The sequence below is a fragment of the Lepisma saccharinum genome, chromosome 6, assembly GCF_977018435.1.
Source record: "Lepisma saccharinum chromosome 6, izLepSacc3.1, whole genome shotgun sequence".
Lineage (NCBI taxonomy): Eukaryota > Metazoa > Arthropoda > Insecta > Zygentoma > Lepismatidae > Lepisma > Lepisma saccharinum.
This window is the reverse complement of record NC_139234.1, coordinates 28,733,123-28,756,976: the sequence shown is the minus strand read 5'-3', so window position 1 is coordinate 28,756,976 and position 23,854 is coordinate 28,733,123. Positions and strand designations below refer to the sequence as shown.

At 36.8% G+C, this 23,854-nt stretch overlaps 1 long non-coding RNA gene across 1 annotated transcript; it reads right to left on the bottom strand.

Moving 5' to 3' along the window:
• Positions 1–3,454: 3,454 nt before the first annotated feature.
• Positions 3,455–16,827, bottom strand: LOC145988645 (uncharacterized). Its single transcript, XR_014441773.1, has 3 exons — positions 16,670–16,827; positions 5,296–5,340; positions 3,455–3,479 (listed from the first exon to the last, which is right to left on the bottom strand). It is a non-coding gene; the product is annotated as an uncharacterized LOC145988645 (long non-coding RNA).
• Between the last annotated feature and the right edge of the window lie 7,027 nt (positions 16,828–23,854).

The following is a 23,854-nucleotide window of genomic DNA, read 5'->3' as shown; positions in this document are numbered from 1 at the left end:
GGCCCAAGGCCTGCCCGTTGGCTTCTAGTGATGTGTGGTCAGCACATCAAGTCCCGTCGCCATGATTATCTATCTGGCTTTTGAAATTAGTATGTTATGTCAGTTTTCTATATCCTTACTTAATCTCAAAATGTGCATGATCTCATAGTGTGTTACACTAACCACTAGACTATGGCAAGGCCAATTAATTTATAACCGATATACTAAAGCAAATTTGCTATCTTTTTCTACGCAACTTACATGTAAAGGTTCTATTAATTTTGGTGGCCCCTGCCACAACCCACTTAGGAACTTGTAGATGGTAACAGGGCCAACCAAAATTAATAGAACCTTTGCAAGTAAGTTGCTTTAAAAACGATAGCAATTTACTTCAGTATATGTATTAAACTAAAACATCTATCATTCCTCGAAACATGAATTATAACCCACAGTTAAACAAGTGACACTCCTGTCCATCGATTTCCAATTCATCTCTTTGCATAAAATGGACTTTAAACTAACTTTCTCAAATTATTATTAGTAGTTAGGACAAAATATGAAAATTGATTGATTGATTTGTTGTTTTAAGTCTACTTTTTGCACAGATATGCTAATCGGGACTGGACCAGTTTAAAGTGGGATCTTAACCACTATGTGCCTCCACCGGGTATCGAACCTGGGACCCCTTGATTACAAGGCAACGATATTGCTGCTACACCGTCGGGGAGGCACAAAATATGAAAACAAAAACACGTAAAATACATAATGAATGTAGCAATGAGACAAGGTTGAATAATATTCTTTTTTTAAAAAATAACCCTATTGCAAACTATACAAACATTACCAGTCAGCAAGTGATTGAATGAAGTTATGACTGCAACTGGAGCACCTTCTAGCTTATGTTGTTGTTCATTACATATCTTCCTATTGATACAAATGCCCATTAAAGACCTTTAAATTGGAGAATGAAAGAAGGAGACTGACATGCTGTTAGAAGAGAAGAATTGAAATATGAGCTTTGTATAATTAAATAGGATAGCAGTCATGGCAGTTGGAAGCAATTTTACCAGAAAATTGAAATTATTTGAGTTTCACATTCTCTTGTTCTCCAATCCAAGGCATTGTAATGGGTATGGTCCCATAAAGCAGCCTATGGAATCGCTGTGTCGTGTATAGGAAGATGAAAGATATCCAAATATCATCATTTGCATATAAAATAACTTATTTCATGTATATTCTTTACATGTTCATTTGTATTTTCTGTAAAATAACTTATTTAATGTTTCACTCAATTATTTCTTTTGTAAAATGAAGTGAAAGGAAAATCATAATTTCTAAACAATTAAAGTAATCCTTTGTAAATGAAATTTTTCCTCAGTGCTTAGATGGATCAAAAATTGACTTTTTTGAAGATCTGATTTGATCTCATCCAAACTACAAAGTCAGGGCAGTAAGAATGATGTGGTGAAAAGTTGAATCCAAAGCATCATCATTAATTATTATAATAATATATACTCCCCATGTAGCATTATGTTAGATTTTCTTTAAGAGATATCTTAACTTGTATTTTTCATGCATATTGTGCTGATTTCAACATGTACACTGTATACCTCTTTTCTACATCATAATACAATTTATAAGTTTCATCACTAATGCATACAGTTAGTTCAACATTGTAATTCTATGCTCAAGATCCAGTATAGAATTTGAAAATATTAAAGCATATTTATATGTACAGTATATGCTACACTTCAAGAAGAAACACTTCAGTTCTAATATGAAGTTTTGAGAAACTTAATATCAAGTATATTGATCAAGAATAGTTTCAAGAGAATGATAGAGACATGCTTTGTCTGTTATTAGCATTCATAATTCTTTGCAACTGCTGTGCATAGGCTGCTTAACATTGCTAAACTAGAACATTCATGCCTTCAGCATTCCTAGAGTTGAAATATAGATTTTGTCAGTCTTCATACTCAAGAGTTCATTTAATTTTTTTTACTTACTTATCTTCTTCTTCAGCTCTGGAACAACATTGAAATAAATCAGTATATGCACATACACATTGTTCGTTTGTAAATGACTTGTAAGATGTCATGACAAGAATATAATAAATGCAAACAAATAGCAAACCATTTTCATGTATATGTGTGTGTGTGTGTGTATATATATATGCTATGTGTCATTCTAATTTGACTCAAGAATGTCTACCACTTGACTATATTATATGTTTTATATTTAGGCCTATAGACCAAAACATTTAGATCATAGTCCTTATTTATATGTGGACCACTATTACATGGGTATGAGCATTATCAAGAAACCTAAGGACATATATAAAAGTACTACAACCAGTTTAAGGAATATTATATAAATATTGAAAATTCCCAAATGCATATTGTGAATTCTTGCCATTTTTCAGTTTCATTCATCAAATTTTAGAGTATGAGTAAGTCTTTGTGTAACTAGTAGAGCACAGCCTTTTAATGTTTGTGATATCATAATAATGAATTTTGAAACACTTTCAGCACATTGAGAAGTTATAAGTCTGATTGCAAAGCAACATTGTTTCTTGATCAGTGATTTCATTCAGTGTTTTAAACATTATCTCATTTGGTTAGATATAGTACTATTCAGGCATCAAAAATATGATGAAGACAAAATTTGACTTGATGGCTCAAGACATTACAGCACCAATCCACATATCAAACCATAGTTCAACTATTATTTTCCATCTGATTTTCAATCATTAACTTACTTCTAGATTAGAAATAGTGATAAATTTAATGGTATTATTTTTTAGTATTTGTTGTGTGTGTTTCGGGTAGGTGTATCTGACCCCCCCCCCCTCATTTATAACCATCCTACTGTCCTCAGCTTGACCACAAATTCCAGTAAATATGTTTTCAATATTAATTTATGAAGAATATATATTAACATATAGTTCACATACCCATGATGGTAATTCAAAAATGTCAGGGAATGTTTTAAGAATTGTACATAATTCAGAATGTATATATATAAATGTGAATTGATAAAAAAATCTTGAAAGCAAAGAGACACATTCCTGAAAGTTGAATAATAGATTATCAACAACAACTCTTGTTGTCTTTTCAGGAGTAAGAAAAGTATAATAAAATCTAGCATTATATTCATGACTAAAAAGTTTCAAAAAACAAGAAAAGAAAAAGAAAAATGGAAAAAGTGGCAGACATCGATTATATAACTGCACACTGCTCAATGTGTTTTTTCTTCAAGATTTTTTATCATGTTGGCATGATGTTATACAGCATGAAATGGGGGTTATTTTACTGTATACTGTTAATTATCCTGCCATTAATGTACAGATTTGCTAATATATACATTTATAGTAGTCCATACACAAGCTTAAAAGTTACAGAGAGCAAGGAAATGTTATTAAACTTAAGAAATATGATAACTAATAAAATATAGTTAAATTTCAAATCAATACTTACACCTCCTCTTCCTCCTCCTCTTCGCTGGAATGGGAAGAAAAATGAAAAATAATATTAACAAATGTTCACTTAGTAATGTTAAATACTAATAGTTTTAACTATCAGAAAATCAATAAGTTACATAAGCGAATCTAAATTTCTGCACTATCTTATCAATGATGAACACAAGAATTTACTTGGAACAGAATTCTAATTATAGTAACATTGTAATATTTAATGTGTATTCTCTACATGGAAAACTACATGTTAAAATTCTCAAAGCAGAAAAAATACTTCCACAATAATTATGGATTAAATTAGGTAAATATTATTGCTGTACATACCTTCTGCATTTTTAAGTATTCCACATCTTAGTCTAAAGAAAATGACATAGTAATCTGAAGAAAGAATTTAATCATAAATTTGAGCAAAGAAAAGTAAATTTTTGATGTTGTTCGTAAAAATTGAATCAATAACTTCACGTTTATATCAATATAAAAAATTATTTTACTTTGCTTGATTCAAAAATATATATAAAAAGTTGTGAACGCTGCATGTTTGATTACATTCTATATGTCCCTGGGTACCCATTTATTAGATGCTGGTTGCACTTTTTTTTAAGAGTTATCGAACATGGTTAGTACAGTATTCATTATTCATTAATGCAGAATAATTTCCACCATGTTATCAGAATATCATTTCCTTAATAACAATATATTTTGTTATAAATACAGTACATATGTGCTATTAATAAGCTTAAAGTTTTTGACAGTTGATGTAAATTTTTTGCAACTAAATTGCAAATGAAAACTATAGTGATAGCACAAAGCTCATTTATATTTTATTATTCTATTTTTCATTTAGTAATATCTAGCAGTTTTTGCTCATGTATGTATTGTGTACAATCTGACAACCTTCCATATATTTTGTATTTTTGTAATGCTTTTCTGTTGCTTTTGGCTAATCATGATGATGGGAATGAAGGATGATTACATGAAATTGATGAAGGGATGCTCATAAAGAACTCCCATGTTCAGGCAGGGACTTGAACTCAGGAACTTTCGGGCAGGATTGAAAGCTGACCACTTAATATGCCCGGCCACTGAACTGATCGTAACAGTCTTCATATACAATGTTTTAAATTTCCAACAGCCATGTGTAACAGAATCTCTTTGTAGAAGTATGGTTGGCTCGGGCATTTGTGTTTCACACGTATTTGTAGCTTTGGCTTCAGTCCAGCCCTAAGCTAAAAATAAGCTTGTTGGAGTCACAGTTACAGGAAGTTGAGAATGAAATTTAGAGAATGCAGTGTTTCCACATAAGGGAGTCAGAAAACATAATGGTTTGTTTGTTTGAATATCCACCTGTTTATTTTCCCTTAATGAAAATATTCGGTGAACTTATTCTCATTCTTTTCAGTATACTTCCTGAAACTTATGAATCAACATTTACTGTAAAATAAAATATGTCCACTCCTTCTTAACATGTTGAGAAAATTTTCAATAAACCCAATGTTAGAAATATAATAATCATGTTTCTCCTAAAACATAAGGTACTTTAAATTTTGTGTGTCTCTCACAAATATATGAAAATGTCCTATGCTATATTTTACTGGAAAAACACAATCTTTTCTATGTTTAAGACAAAACAGAATACAATTGTGAACATACAAGTACATAATAATAATTTTTGAAAACTGCTTTGAAAATGCAATACTTTTGGAGTTATGTTTATTGCAATTTGCATTGAATTTGTATGTTGGGATTATTTAATGGATGGATATCACATTCCATTTTTAATTTTGGTAACGATGGTCTTGTTTCAGAAATCTTACAGCTGAATGAAAGAGAACAGTACTTACGAGTAGACTTCCTCATCGTCCGACATGATGAGTAGGAATTAGGAGCTGAAAGAGCAAATCAGAATAGTAAATATCTCTAATTTCAAGTATTTACATTTGATGAGGTAAGTAAATATGAACATCCTATACATAACATTTATTTCTATATTTATCCAATTCTGTGTTTCTAAGTGATAATTTTTACAGTAGCATAGTATAAAATTTTCTACAAGAAGTCATTATATACCAAACCTGAACTCCAGGCTCCAAGGGACCAGGGTTTTATCCATAAAGTACAACATGGAGGAGGGGTGTATACAAATTTAGCATTTCTGAAAATTGTAGTAGAGTGTTGCAAAATATTTAAGTAATCCAACAGGTTATGGATCAGGACATTGAGTCCCAAGCCTGCTCTTATTGAGGTTGCTGCACCTCTCGCATCAAAAGACAAGAGATTGAAATCCTAAGCTAGATAGGAACTCCTGTGTATAAATCCACACATAGATAGATATCGTCTTTCTTTGTTAGCAGGTGTGTTTCGGCCTCTAGGACTGCATTTACAACTGACCCTTGTCATAGATATGAGAAATTCATAGCAGTGGCAGCTGGTGATCTGGGTCTATGGGTGTGCATCTCAGCCTTGCATCCAGAAGAAGTGTTGTCACTCTCACCCAATTATTCCCACCCGTTTCTGTTAATTGTATTGGCAATCCCAGTTATGATGCACCTTTTACTGATAATGAGACGATAGCAGAGTTATATTTCATGAAAATTTATAAAAATAAGGTTTATTACAAATTCAAAATACCCCAGTGATTTCTTCAATCGATCACGAGAGAAGATGTATTGTTTGGACTCTTTTTTGACCTGTAGAAAATTCAGCATTCGACGACCTGACAAAATCACTCACAATGCTATACTGATAAACTGCTTTGGTCTGTGAGAGATAATATATCACTAGTATTTGTGAAATTACCATGTTTTTATAATGTGTATTATCTTTCTTCAATATAAATATGTCCCAGAAACCCAAGTTTAATGCCACATAACATTTCAGCGTAAACTTAAGTTAATTACAATTTTTTCGTACTTATTCAATTTAGTCATTGTTATGAGGATCCTCGAAACCCTAATCAAATGCAACTAGTTCTTGCCAGCACCTTTACAAAAATTTCAAAATCAGATTCTTATATGCACTGAATAACGAAATTGATTGACTGTTCTATGACAAAAATACAAGATTAAACTCTATATTATTTAAAATTTTTGTTGAACTTCCAAATACAAGTCAGAGTGCCTAAATGACACCAATTTCTACGACATTTTGAATGGGTTTAATTCAAACCGCTCACATTGTTTAAGTAACTCTTACATGCATGTATTTTTCCAGCACCTGTATCAATGTATTCCACCCATCGCATCTGGCCTTGAATCGTTGAATTTGCTCCTCACTACATACCACGAATGAGCTCGATTCTATTTGCAACCTGTTGATCCCACTCTCAAAAAACAGACTTAAACAATAATCTCTATCTGCTCTTTTTCCACCGATGACTGCAAGACATCCAACTTCTGTTTCTTAAGGAGAGTTTCTTTGTTTTTGTTTTACAACATTCTTCCTCCCTCACAGATCCACCCAAAAATAGTCGACAAATACATGTTTTCTTCCTTTATATTAAGCAAAGGGAGCTCATCGCTGAAATGCAACATTTTGTTTTCAACTCCGGTTTCACTGTCAGCTGTGACGTTTCGTTTCCCTGTCTTTTCTCATTCAAGGCAAGGCACCAAATGCTTGCGGATTTCTATGTTTGGAACAGCGTGAGGTGAGAGAGATATTATCGAAATTTCCCTTTCTAAAATAAATCCCTCTATTTGTAATGATGTGTGGGTTGCCCTCGACTCCATCACAGGACAAGGAATGGAATGAGATTGTAACACTACATGATAAAGAGGGAAGTCAGTGCTGTAGCATACGCAGGATTTCATCAAGGAAGGGGGGTTACTTCTAAAGCTTTCTCCAAATTGACATTACCATTGTTTGATTATAATTTAATTAAATAATAATACTCATAATTAATTAATAATACTTATAATGAATTAGTTGAATTACTACTAATAATACTACTAATACCACTACTAATATGATGTAGTAGAGATCTACATAAATATTGTATTTATGAAAACAGTAGAACGAAATTACTTTCTAGTCATTCAATTTTTATCAAATTCTGGAAGCATCTTTTTGTTTCTTTGTTATGAAATAATTGTCTAGTCAACGAGGTGAGACATTTTAAGTGTGAAGAAAATCCATAAAAACAAGAAAATATATTTAAATAAATTGAAATAATCAAAGTATCAAACTCATCCAAGAAGCTGCAGTGGTCTGGTCGGTAGGGCGTCTTGACAACCATGCGTAAGATCCAGGTTCGATTCCCGGGATTGGTTGGAATTTTTCTGGCTCTGTCCCCAATAATTTACATCTGGATTGTCTCGCTGTTCTTACCAACAAAGCATTTTTAATAGTTAAGCTTATTGTCGTTTGAATTCAGAAATTCAAACGTACCGTGCGGCGGTAAACAATGGGAAGGTGGACTGGTGACTGTGTATTCTTGTCCATCTAGCCTTTGTCTATACATTATCAGCTTGCAACGAACCAAGAACTTTCTTTAGTTAATGCTCATTGTTCAAACGAAAAGATGCATGTTCATTGAACATTCTTGCAGCTGAGATACAAAAAAACTTTTCTTTTCTCTTTTAAATCATAGTTATCCTCATATTTCATTTTCAAGGCATTCGCTCCGAAAGACGCGTGTGCTTGGAATGCTGTGCTTTTCTCCGTGCTGCATGGAAATAATAATTATTATTAGTAGTTGTACTAGTAGTAGTAGTATTGTCGCAGATCTGTGACTGTGATAAATTGGCCATTTTAATTTTTTTCCACAGCATATTTCATAACATTTCAAAAGCTCAAGGGGGGCGTTAAACACCATAATTCCCCCCCTTGCATACGCCACTGAGTCAGTGCATGCCTGTAGGTACTATATCTCATTTTTTTGTGTGAAGCGAGTCCGAAAGCCCACTGATCCAAGCCATAAGAACCTTTCTGCTTCTTCTATTCGCTGCTGAACACAGCACCATAAAGGTGTTCACTTTGAAATTTCGCTCATGTGAACCTCATTCGATAGAAATGCTAAAGCAAGGAAGTAAATGGAAGGTGATGTGGCGCGTGAACATTGTATGTTTTGAAGAAACATAATAAAAATAAATAAATATAATAAAAATTAATTGCATTACACATTTATTTGGGTGTTCACATGTGAGTGTGCGAATAGGCAGAAGCCACCACTGAATCATAGTAAAATTAAAATATGGTTGGTTACATAAGGAGTAGATAGATTTAAAACTATGTGTACATACACTTGAAACCAAATCAGTAAAATTATTTCACTTCATCTGAACCTCTTTTTAACCAATTGCAAGGTACCTGAACCCAATATGGCCTAGTACCAAATATGGCCTATTTGCTGTTTCCAAGTAGTTATACATGGTGAATTCAGCAGATGATGTTACTGTGTTGTTCAGATTGTCCAAATGATGTGGACAAGGAAGCGAAATAGCTGGACCTCGCGACTGTGTTCTATGTGATCTAATATCGGGTGTGGGGGTTTGGGGAGGATGATAACGGAATGTATAATACTGCATTATCATACATGTGTGTACAGTAAATCATATTTCAAGAAAATTGGGAAGGGGGTGGGGCATATCCCATGCCCTGGAAAATGAATGTCCACAAAAAAGTATATATTTCACACATAATTTAATTTCAGTCACAGTAATTTATATTTGTGATTTGATTTATTTTACTTCGTCTTTTGTGTCACTTTTGGCTAATTTACGAAGATGGGGATGAGTGATGAATGGACACTCACAAATATCCATGCCCAGGCCAGGATTCGAACCTGGGACTCCTGGCATCGTAGTGCGATGACAGTAATTTATATTAAGGGCGTTGAAGGAACATGATAATTTCAGACTGAAGCAGTGTTTTTTAAGGGGGCATCACTATTATGGGGAAAAATATGCCTCCTTTGCCCCTCCCCCTACCCTGGAAAAAATGTCCATGCTTGTCCCTCCATGGAGAAAATCCTGCGGACGTCCATGGGCATACAATATACTCAGGGTCTATACTGGTCTGAAAAACTCAGAGATTTTTGTCCCTTAGTCTGAAGTATAGGTGTCTACCTAGTATAAACACAATATACACATTATTACGATTAATTTATATATTTTGTATAATGACCTCAGAACATGTTTTAGATTAAAACCAAGAATTATGGAGGGTAATAACATTTTCTAAATTAGTGTTTCTTTCAGTGATATACACTAAGGAGTAGCGAGACTAGCAGTGATATCGATCTCATATCTCTAATTATTTTCAAATCGCAATATTTATTGTCTTCTCGAAGCCATAGTTCATATATAACACTTTTTTTATGCGCTTCTCACCCCTTGGTGCCATCAGCAGGCAAGATGAAAGGAGCTTCTCTAGCGGCCTTTTAAACTGCCAAATCAGTTTCAGGTAGAGGCTGTCAGGAAAAGGTATGGGGAACATTTCCGTGTCTACTTCCCTATCCCCTCGCCTACAACCTGCCAGCCAGTGCAATGAATGAAAGCTTGTAGTTTCAGGTACACCAGTATATTGCCTGTAGGGACTGATAGAGGATTCATTTCCTCCGATTCCCTTGCATTCCATCCGAGACACCGCACTGTACAGTCCCTCCCGACAACAGTTGTTTACTTTTGTAACACGTGAAGCACCCTATCTTCCTTGTCCCCTCTCCTCTCAGCATCGGCGCTTCCCCAATAACCAATATTTCCTTCCGCATGATACGTAAGTAATGTTTTCACCCAACAGTTCTGCTACCTCAAAAACATTGCTTGAATCCGAAATTATCGCATTCCTGCGGCCCTTTCAACAATTACACAAATTGCAGTCGTACCAGAATAATTACACAAAACCTCTTATCAGTTTTCACACTCTGCTATTATAGACGGTGTTAAAGGTGGAGCGACTGCGGAGCATGCGCACTCGTATGGCTCTCCTGGAACATCCGGTTACGCTTACGGTGCTATGGAAGATAATATGAAACGGCAAAGAGGAGATTCTTTTACAAGGAAATAGCGTGTCAGCTGCATAGCATATGGTTGCACAGATCGATCGGGAACAAATTTATTGAGTCAAGTATCACTTCGTAGGTTTCCGAAGGACGTAGAGAGACGAAACCTGTGGATACAAGCAGAACGAAAAAAGGATTGGTACCCGGAAAGGATTTGTACGACTTGCATTTTGTTACAAGCATGTTGCTTATCTGCGTATTGTGTTGTGGTGATAAGAACGGCCCTTAGTAAGGTTTTAAACCGAAGCGACACGCGACAGCAGTGGTTCACACCGAAGTGACAAGCGACACAGGCCCATTTAATCTATAAATAAGCATTTACCGCGCATGGGAAATCAAGTCTCTGGCGGCACAATACACGCTATTAAGAATCTGAGCGACACGTACAGCTTGTCGCGTCCCTTCGGTTCGATACATTTCGTTGATCACTGAGGATTCACTTTCAAGTGGCACGGAGATTACACACCGAAGCGACAAGCAACGGCCCCTTATTCTAAAGGAAACAATCCACCTTGCATACGAGTACAACAGACCGAGGCGACACGATGCATAGTACTGAGAAAACAGACTAGTCCAAGCGACACGTGCATGTTCTCGTGGTGAATTGGTTCGAAAGTAAGCTTTCAGACTGAAGCGATACGTGTCTCTTGGAAACTAACATTAAAAAATAAACAACACCTTCCCAATTAAAGCGACACGACAAATTGCAGGTGTCGCTTCTCGCTTTCATGTCATGGGCAGTTTTATCAATACTGTGCATTGTGTTGCCCCGGTCTGTTATTTGCGCAAGCGTGGTGAATGGTTTGCTTTAGATCGAATGCTTCTGTGCGAAATCTCGCTATAGCTTGTCGCTTCAGTCTGAAAACTCCCTTGTTGTTTGAAGTAAATTCCTGCAAGTGAAAGTGGCATGCCATATCATAGGTTCTCCCGGCCAAGTTGAAAGCACACATATTTACTAGCATTTGCATGTGTCATTACTTCTGCAGATTTGTTGACAAAGATTCACTTAAGCATACTTTATAATATAATAATATCACTAGTTTTATAGAATTCTCTTTCCCTCACTTTTCCATTTACAAAATAATTGAATATATCTAAACTTTCGTACGTTTTCAGTTCGTCTTGCGTGTACATGAGATACGTAGTGGTAGTATGCTATACAACTGGCGGCCACAAAGACACGTCATATTTTAATAATCTGCTCTGCATTTGATAATCCGACGGATTCTTGACGTCCACTCCTTCATAGTAGAACTTTAACAAATACCTTTCTTGACTATCGTCTAACAATTGATGAAAACAAGCGCTCATTTCTTACTTCGTATGCCGGTGAATCTGTACTGGAAACAACGAGAACTGGCCTAAACCGGAAGTTCCGGAGGGACCGGACAAGACCTCACCAATGTTTATGTTTACATTTTTGACACGGTCCATACAGTTTTGCCATTTCACTTCACTTTTCTGGTTTTCAAACATGGCAGTGATGAGAGACATTCATACTGAACTTGGAATTTCAACTCAAGACCTTTCTTCCACATACTTATTGTTTTCAAAGAGCGCTTTCTTAAAATTCCTTGCTTGTCTTTCTCTATTTGTCTCTGTGTGTGTGTTGAGGGAGGGGGTTGCATGCTTGAGTGCATAGGTCCAACCAGAAAGTTTTAAACGGAAGTCAGGGTTTTTATCTGTGGTCAGGCTGCTGAAAAAGTATTGTGAATGTCAACATTGTTGATAGGAAAATGGGACAAAATAATTACAATTAATTATTTTTAAGAAGATTAAGTCCACATGGTGATTTATGACCACCATAACATTCCTTTCCAGTTTGTACTAGCTTATTCAGCATCTCTGTTCTATCTATTTAATCGCGACCGTGAGGACTGATCTACGATAATTTTAGATGCTAATCGTGTTTAATTTGAAGTGAAACTTCATGGAGGATTCAGGTATTTGAAGACATGGAGACAGATAAAAAAAAATAGGTTTCTTGCTAAATTATCACTTCCATGAAATAGCTCAATTCTTTCGCTTGTATTGAAACAACATTGCAATCTATGCATTTGTGTGTGGGGGGAAGGGGTGCTTTGAAGGGAACCCACAATCAGTTGCTTTCTCAAGTGCCGAGATCACCACACGTCACTGGTTAATTTTAATTTTCGATGTGTCACTGTTGAGACGTTCATTATACTTAATTATAAAAGTATTTATATTCAATGTCAAACTATTATCATAATATCATATCCAATAACATTATCTGTCATAATACTCTTTTGTTCACTTTCGTTGGATTTTGATGCTGTAGTGAATTTACATTGTTTCATGTAAAATAATATTTTCACTTCATAATTGCATTCTACAATTAAACGAATAGTGGATATGTACTATTTTTTGATTGAAATATTTCAACACGGTTTTTATCTAGTACTGTATTTCGTTTAGGATATATCAGTAATTTTGGATATTTTAAAGTATGTCTTAAATATGTGTCATATAAAATAATTTATCACTTCATGATTTCATTCTACCATTAAACGAATAGTGCATCGACCTATTCGATGGCGTAGTGGTAACGTCGTCGCCTTGTAATCAAGGAGCCCCGGGTTCGATGCCCGGTGGAGGCTCATAGTGCTTCAGATCCCACTTTAAACTGTAGGCCCTGTCCCGATTAGCCTATCTGTGCATAAAGTAGACTTTAAAAAACTCGAAACAAACGAATAGTGCATATGAACTATTTTTGCTTGAAATATTTGAACACTTTTTTATATAGTACTAATATGATTTCATTAATTTTTTGATAGTTTTAAGTATGTCGAAACAATCCATGAAATTAGGGAAAATCAAATTACTTGCTTAATTGGAAGCACCAGCGTCCTTTAAACTCGTAATAAATCGTGCACAAACAATTATTTTTATTGCCCATCCCTAAAGCCGGCTGTAAGGAGGTCATAGATATCAGTCCAGATAATTCGACAATTTTCTAGAGAGATGTTTTAATAGCTGCAAAGTTATATAGAAGAACATTAAAGTAATATCTGCGTTGAAGCGATTTCACTGGCAACATTGCCGTTCCATTCATTCTTGTAACATCGATACTTCCAGAATGCAGGTTCTCTTTTATCGTCTCCTAATTTGGCGCGCTCATGGTGACGTCACTCGTGTGCTCCTCCCTTCACTTCCCGACACATTTGTTCCTTCCTTTGAGCGTCGATTAGAAGTGAAAAATAATCTTGGCAACTAAATATAACTCTTAAATTGCGTGGGAAGTTAAGGATTGTTCGTTGGTGAACAAATCATGGAAATGAACGACCCGAATTACCAATTATTTCCGGGGTTTATAGTACGAGTGTGTGGTTACTTTGCACGCCAATATTACGCTCGAATTGGAAGGAAAGCAGGGAAGAAATGCAGGTTCTTTGCCTGAGTTAGAAATTGAATTGAAGCCAACGTTTTACACTTTTATGATACGTTGGAATTTAGATATCCAATTCTTATAGTCCAACACCAAGAATAACTGAGAATTGGCTTGACATTTTTGGAGCTTTTTTGTTTTATAAAAAAGCCAAAGTATTTTTAATCTAGCGTGAATAATTCATATGTATAGCGAGCAATGCTGAGATATCCTACAAAACGATGGTACAGTGGTAACATCATCGCCTTGTAATCAAGGGATCCCGGATTCGATAACCGGTGGAGGTACATTGCACAGTGGTTCGGATTACATTTTAAACTCTAGGTCCAGTCCAGATTAGCTTATATGGGCATAAAGAGGGCTTAAAACAACAATTAAATACAGTGAAATGGGATGCACAATTGTTGCTCGGCAAATTGTCCATGACTGCAGTACCACTTCGGCACTGACACCAGGCTGATTGGACTGATTTTTTCGATGCAATTATCAAATAATTAAGTGTTATTTTTAGAAAATGGTGGTGTATTCTTACTTCGGATATCGCTGTTATTAAACATTGGTTTGGATATGGGAAATGGTTGAAACGAAACAATGAAAATATAATGTACTTTTCTGACATCTTTGTCGTTATTGTTTAAATTGCCTCACACATATCCACATGTGTATTTTTTTTTTTAAAAAATGTCGCATTTCTATCTCTTGGGTTACTCGTGGATGAATGATGAACATGGATGTTGGGACATGCCTTTACCAGGAGTTTTATCTGGGACCTCTGGCTTTGCTAAGCTTACCACTCCATCTCGGAGGTGTGCCATATCCAATAGCGTACAAAGGAGGGGCGCTAAGGGATGTCCATCCTTTTAGCCCAGCTGTACTTAAAACAGAAAAGAACGCCGAATGCAAGAAACGATCGCAAAAATATAGAACTGTTCTGGAAAAAGAAGTCATTCATATCCCGTCTTACCAAATTTCACTGTGCATATCGTCTGACTACCATGCTAAAGGTCCCGGGTTCGATCCCCGGCCGGTTCAAATCCGGGAACTTTTCTAACGGTGGAAGCGGCCCCGGCGCCTACCCAGCGTCGAATAACATGGGTACCTGGGGGAAACCCTGGGGGGTAAAGGCGGTCAGGGGCGTGATGCTGATCACATCACCCCCACTCACGACCGGATCAAGAAAGTGTCGGGCGTTACCCCCACACCCCCTATATGCCTTCATGGCGTGGTGCTATGCACAGGGAAACTTTTTTATATCGTATTGCAGCTACAGAAATTACGTTGACTTTTCGAAACGTATATTCATTCTCGACTTTGAACTTTCTTCATACATTTGAAACAAATATAAACTCTATGTTGGAATAGACAAACATTCATGCCTTATAATTACTAGAGATTCCAAATAGGGCGAGGAAGCAAAATACGTATATCATGCATGGATACGTTAGGTAACGACAATGGAACGATATAACAGGATTACCAATATCGTAGTCAGGAGTAGAAAAATACAGGGAGCCTGAAAATTTTCATTGGCGGCTGAATTTTCAAATCTAGTGCTATTTTTTTTTCGAGTTTCCTTAAGAAAATTTCCATTACCTTTCTTTAAAATAACGAGTACAATATTTGTATTTTAATGTTTGTGTGTTTTCCGTATCACGTGTATAATTAAATCAGAATAATAAACAGCCATTATACATTTTTGCACTGTTGCTAGCGGAATTTTCAAATTTGCGGCGATATGATAGAGTCGATTATATATTAGAATGTATTGCATAGTTGTTTTTGATGTTACTGATTGAGCTTTCTTTAGGAATGCCACTCCGAAACTTGTATTAATTAATAAATTAAATATTTTAAGATCATGTTTCAAAATGTGTAGCTTTATCTTAGTTGAATTCATGGATTTTTTAGATCATATTTGAAAAATAAATGTTGGCTCCTGACACAGAGGGGCTGGCGCCTGAATTAATTTTACTTTTTTCTACCCTGATCGTAGTTCGCAAGTTTGAACTTAAAAACTTTATAAACTATTTTCCTATGCAAGCCCTCACTATACATTCTTCATTGCAAGCAAAGTAATTAATGGTAAGTGTGTCTGTGGAGTATACAATTATGTTTAGACTTGTGATGGGGTAAACGTTATGATCATCAATCAAAATATGGTCTCATATTCTCTATTTAGCATTATTTTTGCAAAAAAATGTAAATCTGTTTCCTTTCGGTCTAATTGTGTTTTTAATCAGATAGTTAGTTGTCTCAGTTACATAAATCAAGGGAATGCATTTGTGTATTTAAGAAGAAATTTACACAAAGATATGCAGTTTGTTGCTCGTGATGTGTCAGTGTTCAGTGTAGTTTGTTTTCTCTCCTGGTTTTTAACAACCAACGAGTCTGTGCACATACCGACCTTGTTGCTCGAGAACATACATTCGTTCGCAGGTTTTCGTCACTGGGCTCATGGCGTAGTTCTGTTTTATCCACGGAGGACGACACTGCCACCGGAATCATTATCCAAGAGGATATATCCTTTTCGCGTGTTGTACCGAGACATATTCGCCAGGTGTTGTTGCGGAAAACAACTCATGCTTTGTCAGAACACAACTTTTCTTGTGGTTGCCATTGCACAGATCGTAATCCTTATAACGTTCAATTCCACACTGTAATAATGCCGTTTCACACACTTAACTTGTATTGCATTGAAGCACAAGTCTCGAGGTGGATGGATGGAACACAGCACGATTGTAACATAAGTTCCTGTGACGCTAAAAGAGAAATCATGATACACTTAAAAAGTTGAGAAATGAAAGGTACTCACTAACTAGGAAACTACGAAAAGTTTCTTCTTGAGCTGTAGCGGATGGAGAGCCAAGCCAAAGCTGGAATGTGGAGTCCGCGGTAGCTCAACCGGCTCTGAGAACCCAGGGACCAACTTACTGTAATTAACTTTGTAAAAATAGACCTAAGCGCCGGCGCACCTAATTCAGAGCCCGCTTCTTTTTTAGAAGGCTCTGAAGCGACGTTGCCTCTCCTTCCTGTAGCTTGTATCTGCGCAGCGTCTCTGCTTTCGTGCTTGTATTACTTTTTATCTCTTGACTATTGTTTGAGTATTGGTGGACAGTGCAGATTCCACGGTACATCAGCACGCTTTTATGACCATTGCCTTCCGTTTTCGCAGCTGTCCGTGAAGTTTCCACACATTTTAGAAACGGCAATCGTGCCTTTGTGTCTGTATATACGGTCTTCCTTAGGGGCGAGGAATGATAAAAATGTGTTGGCAAGCACGAAAACGAAAATAAGGAACGTAAGACAACCAAACATTTCAACGAGCCGTTGAGTGCTTTTGATGTTAAACTGTTGAAAATAGTAATTCGTCATATCACAGGAAAGTTGTGGTCATATTCTGTGAACAGAGTATCGAGTCAATAACAAGATCGTACCTCTCTTCCACATTCTTGAAGGTAACGATACTGTGGCACCTGGGCCCACAGTGTGTGCATTGTGTGGTATCATGTTCGTTGTCCATATCTACGTCGGGTCCCTCTATACAACCACAGCTTCAAATAAAAGCGTAGTAATTTCAGTTTTTAGATGTTCCTAATAAAGATATCTTCCTCACAGTAATCTTTATAGTCAATATATACTTATTTTAACTTGCAGACTCAGATTAGCTCTTGTTGTCACCCCATATCACATTACGGGTGCAAACACCCCCAGTGCGTTGACGTGCGCATATTAATTTTAATTTAGAATTAAAGCCCATGTTCGTATTTTCAGGCGAAATGAATCTCCATACCGTTTTTGAGCAAATAATTTATTGTCTTTTATAAGAAACGAAATACCTGGATTTTTATGTGAATAAACGATGTCTTATAACACGAGTACTAGAGATATCCGTCCTTTTCTTAGCTGTGGATAACCTAGCAGCAGACTAGAAAAAATACAGAAAGCTATCGTGGACAACATCTCTTTGAAGGCCAAGACCTGCCAACGACTTTTTCATTGAGTGACGCGTGATCAACGCATCTAGTCCCATCGCCGCTGTTCTCTGGCTTTCTAGACCGAGGTCGGCTGCAATTGCTTCCAAGTAGTTCCTGAATTGTCCTCACGATGCTGCGTCAGAACAGAAATTTTTGAACCCCGCCAGGAATCGCCCAGCCACAGCTTTAAAACAAAATTTTGCCTGGACAGTTAGGCAACCAACCACGCACTACCATTTGCAGGGACTGTATAAGTCGTAGGATATGTTAGAGATTGGATTGCAAGACTGAACAGAATTAGCTTCTTCTGTTTTTCGTTTTTGACGCGATCTTCCACCTATTGAGTTAATTACGACGATGATATTGAAGGATGAACTGATGATGTAGGTAATGGAACTCACACAGTATCCTTGCCTGACCGTGGTTCGAACCTGGAACCTATGACTTCGTAGCATAGCGATCAGCGATTGATCGGCTCGTTATCGAGTTAATAGTTTATAATAATATTCATAATACAAATTTATTATTATATCGTTTTGTAATGACAATCTGCATCGTACTTATTTTTGTTAAAAGAATGATTATATTATTTGTCGTTTCTCTTCCTACCCCTTCCTCTGAAAAATGATATATTGCAGGCTAACGAGGCTCCGGTGCCAGTGATGTGAATCATGCGTTGTTCTGTCTTTGCTCTGAATGCCGAGTGTCCATACTTTTACCCGACTTCAATCGTACAAATGATATAGTTTAGTATTCAGACATACGTTTGGTTCGTATTATTTATTTATTATTTCAAATGGGTTACACTTAAGCTTACAGTTTACTTTACACTGATTCTCTAACTATACAAAACAACTTTATTTATTACACGGCGAGATATGTACAGCCAACGACCCAGTACAAGTTCGTTGAAATGCATTATGGAATTTTCTCATTCTCTTGAGAGAAGGAGAAAGAGAGAAGGGGAGAGGGGGTGGCAAAATACAAATTGACAACTGATAAGTATTTCTTCCATAACTGCGTTTGATCTGTAGCACAAAACATGCGGTTTACTGTTCAAATTTATTCTCTAGATCAGATAATTATATTTCGATAATAATTTTACTTCCAATTATGAATTCGTCATATCCTGTTTACAAATATTTCGATGGAAATTCTTTTATAGAAAATACTTTAAACATGTTCTGATCGATAAAATCACATTTTAAAACGTTGAAATATGTTGTATTTTTTGTTTGTTTTTTAGCATTTTTAATCTGCCTAAAATTATGGTAGAGCATCTGACTGCCATGCCGGAGACTTCGATTCCCGGCGCAGGAATTTTCCGACAATGTCCTTACGTAAGTTTCTGAGGTTCACAAGCACGTATTGGTAAAGGCCACCGGGACCGCATTACATGAACTGTCGACTAGCTCGAGAATGTGTGGACCTGAGGGCAAACCTGCGAGTTAAAGAGGACCGGAGCGTAGTGCTGATCACATCACCAAAAATAAATGGCTGGGATTATGAATGTGTGGGTGGGACTCTACCTATGTAAGTGTGTGTGTGTCTCGAACATGTAGTAAAAGTATTTCTCAAATGGCCCAAATCATCTGTGCAAACAGAAAATACATATAAATGGGAAAGGTATAGATCTATTATGGCTTTGGATATTTACTCAAATGATTATATGTGAATTGTTTGCCAGAATAAACATGGATGTGGAAGAAATATGTACAACTTTAGAGTGCCTAGGTAAATATCTGTTATTCGTGTGCTGATTGAATAACTCGTGACTGAAATCAACATCTTCCTTACATTCGAGTTTGCAACACTGGCTGAGAGATTGCAACATTTCCGAACATTTGACTTATTAAGAGGATTTCATACTCATGCTCTCTCTGGAGGCAGTTATAAGGAAGCAACTTTCCTATTTAAAAGGAAACAAAATTCTCTTTGAAATAACACACCAAAGAAAGATATTTTCACACTTTTTTCTCATGATTTCGGACACACTATTGCTGTAATTGCTAAGTCTCAACCATATGTTAATTCGCTAGACGTAAATCCCTGACCGATTACATTATCAAGAAGAGTTCCAGTGCATACCGTTGACCCGAAACTGTTGGCGCCTTAGCTTTCATGTTAGCGACAGCCTTCTCCGCTGCCAACTCTATATATTATTGTAACGCTACACCCACACGCAGAAAGGCTGGCACCGAAATCAATTTTGCCGCATAAGGACATGGAAACACAATACCTTACTGTAACAGACTGACATTATATAGTAATCGTGTTGTATTATATTTATGTTTCTTCGACAGATGATAGAAAACGTCGAAATCAATACTTCAAAACCAAATCTTCAAATTGAAGCCACGTTGTTAAGATAGAATGAGTGAGTAGCACATGCTTATGAATCATAAGTTTAGTACAATATCAGTTGGTATCAGAAATAAGCGTCCATAAGTATAGCAGGCGTGTTCATTCGTCCGTTTATATAGATCTCCACAAAATACAACCATATCGAGATGTCCTCTGTTGAGGACTTTTGTTTATAATATGAGTATTTTCATGGTTCTGTGTCTATTGGTTTAGACTATAAACGTATCAAAATATAAAAGTTTAACACCCATTTTTCCACCTTAGGGGCTGAATTTCGAAAAGTCCCATCCTAGTAAGACACCCTTAAAATTTTCAGGTTTCTAGGTCCATGTGGTTGGACTGTACGTTGATAAGTCAGTGAGTGAGGACACTTTTTTATAAACAGTTCATTTCGACTTCACTGCTGCGCTAGGTTAAGCTATTGCTGGTCTACCACGTAAGCACAAGGCACAGATTAATAATAATAATTTGAATAATAAAATTTAAATGACAAAGAAATTAAATGAGAAGACAATACAATATAATAAAATGACAAGGGTATAGATACAATAATAAACGTAAATGATAAAATAAGTAAACAAATTTGACAAAGTTAAAAGCGATGTATTAATAATTAAAATTCTTTTTGGTTAATTATATCGAGTAACTTACTTCTGACCGTTGATAAGTGATTCACGGACTATGTCGCGAGAACATTTGAAGTTTTGTTGTTTGCAAGTTAATGCTGAATTTTGTCCTAAGATGGAATTATGAAGCAATTCTGCTTATCTCTTTTGATAACCCTGCGATGTATGGGTCTCCTCGATGGCGTAGTGGTAACGTCGTCGCCTTGTAATCAAGGTGTCCCGGATTTAATAGCCGGTGGTCCAGTCCCTTTTAGCCTTTCTGTGCATAAAGTGGACTTTAAAAACAACATTTCAAATGCAAATTCCTGCAATGTATATCTCGGGTCTGTCTTTCGATCTTGCGTTTCGTTTTCTTGATTATGAATGGCTTTGTGTATTATGATCGATAGGGATTAGGGATTCATACTGTTTCTCTAGGCTGTTATGAAACAAAAACGGCGTTACGATTCTAAAGTGTAGACACAGTAGGGATCCAGTCCCACGATCTCCCCGAGCCAACACGCACATGGAATTGGACATTTGTTTCCATCTATCGATGTTTTTCGTTTATTTTCTTCATGCACAGTGATGATTTTCTTTGTTTTCTTTCAAAATATGGAGAAGGATTTTGACATTTGAAAATGCATATAAGTAGATAATATTTTAGACAAAAAATTTAATTTTCTTCTTACTAAATCAATAACTTTGTAGCGACGAAAAAGCTGAAGAGTTGCTACTCAAAAAGTTGAATGTGGTATTAATTTAGTGAAAATTATAATTAATTTAATGACAAAGTACTCGTATATGTACGTATGTGTGTACAAACACACACAGTTATGTTTAATTTGTGCTGTGAAATTACTGAAAAGTTGTGGTGTTTTAAAAGTATCCCAGTAGCCTGCTAGCTCCTCCCCCCCCCCCCTGAGGTTAATTTTAGCTACGGACCTGAAGGGAACATGGTGTTTTCTGAAACAAGATATCAAAAATAACTACTTTCTTGGTGATTTCAGACTTCCTTATGGCGTAATGCTAACGCTGTCGCCTTGTGCTCAAGGAAGCACACAGTGGGTCGTGTCCCAATTCAAACTATACCCTGTCGCAACTATCTCCGGAGCAAGGCCGCGCATAACGACAGAGAAGCGGGGGGGGGGATCTAGTGGCCAGAGCGAAGCAGTACACCTTGCTCGAAGGCTGGTAATACCGTTCCCTCTCACGTGATCATTGGTGGAACCATCTCGCGTCACTACTTGCGCAGAGACTTGTTTTCGTTCGTTTGCTCCAAAGATAGCTGGGACAGAGTATATAGGGCCAGTCCCGTTAAGTCTAATTGTGCATAACATGGACTTAAAACAAACTTTTTGGTTTCAGATCGGTTCGGAACCCAACATCCGCACCAGTCGGTACGCCCTCGAGGCAAACGGAACTAGAAGCTCCAGCTCTGGCAACGTGAATGTTTTCCCTATTAGAAACAAGTAACGAAAATAAGCGAGTGACAAAAATACGCGAAACGTGGAAAAGGAAAGGAGAGCGTGAACTGCACGGCGTAAAAGTCGAAGCGAACAACTGCTCAGTATCAGACTCTCAGTGAAGGGTTTTTATGAAGCATGGCCCACATAACATATCGCCAGCGGTCGGGGCTAAATATAGGACCGCATCTCGCTTGCAGAGATCAAGCGTGACGTCAAACGCTTCGAAAACTCCCAACACGTCGACTCGCACGCTTCCGCCAGTCTCAGCTCTTTCTTCTTCCTCGTTTTATCCACTTCTTCCCTGCTTTCGTAAAAGGCCAGCGAACGAACTGCCCCCTTGTTTGTGCCAACAAGATGTGGAGAAGAAGAAAAAAAAGGAGATGAACTCGAGCCAATGGAACAATATTTCATCCCCATTTTTCGTACTGGAGCCCATCTTTGCTGCCCGTTCTGCACGGGCGGATCACAAACCTTTAGGATCTCCATATCGAGTGCTTCTGAATTGAGGTAATTCTCAATTCGATTATTCCGGCAACTATTAGAATAGTGCGGATTTATAGGCACTAAAAACTTGTAAAATAAGTAGCCAAATAGACTCTTTGAATCCCACACCCAGCATTGAAAGAAAAGTTGCCAGCACCATTAACAAAAACACTAACGCTGAAAAATGTTTCTTGTCTGATGGAGATCCTGATACAGGGTAGAAACGCCACGTGAGTAAATAAAGACTCCCTTGGTCAGTATATTTAGTGTTTTTCTAAGATGGAAACAAGGATTAATTACGTTACCATTAACAAGTTCAAAAATAACATGGCAGACTCAACAAGAAGAACTCTAAAACCGCACTTCAACAAACCACCACGTCTATGTGGATTACTAAAAACAGACAAACATTCCTTTGTCCGGTAGTTAGCTCTATGGGCTCCCTAACACATGAACTTGGCGAAAGCATACTACAAATAACCACCCCTGTCAGACAACAGTGACACACTCATTCATCATAAACTCTGAACACTTCGTATCACTAACTCAACAAATGGAAATAGATGAAAACGGTACACTAATCAGTTTTGATGTACACAACCTTTTCACAAACGTTCCCACAAATGAAGCACTAACAGTGGCAAAAGATAGACTTCAGAAATAGAACACACTGCAGAACCTAACAATATCCACTGTTCAAGCCATGGCTCTATGTGTCAAGACAGCATACTTCCAAATAGACAATGACATTTACCAACAACAAGGTGATATGGCAAGAGGTTCACTGCTATCACCAGTACTTGGCAACATATACATGGAACACTTCGAACAGACAGCCCTTACCCAAAGCTCCAGGAAGCCCAAGACATGGGTTAGATACTGTATGTAGATGATACATTCGTAATATGGTAATATGGAGACCACGCACTAGCAGAATTCCTCCAGCATCTGAATAGTATTCATCCATCTATTAGGTTTATAGGGAAAGGAACAAAACAAACGACTGCCATTCCTAGATGTCCCAGTGGATAGATCCGGAAATCAAATATCAACAGCTGTGTATCGAGAGCCAGCATACACTGGTAGACATGTGTATCAAACC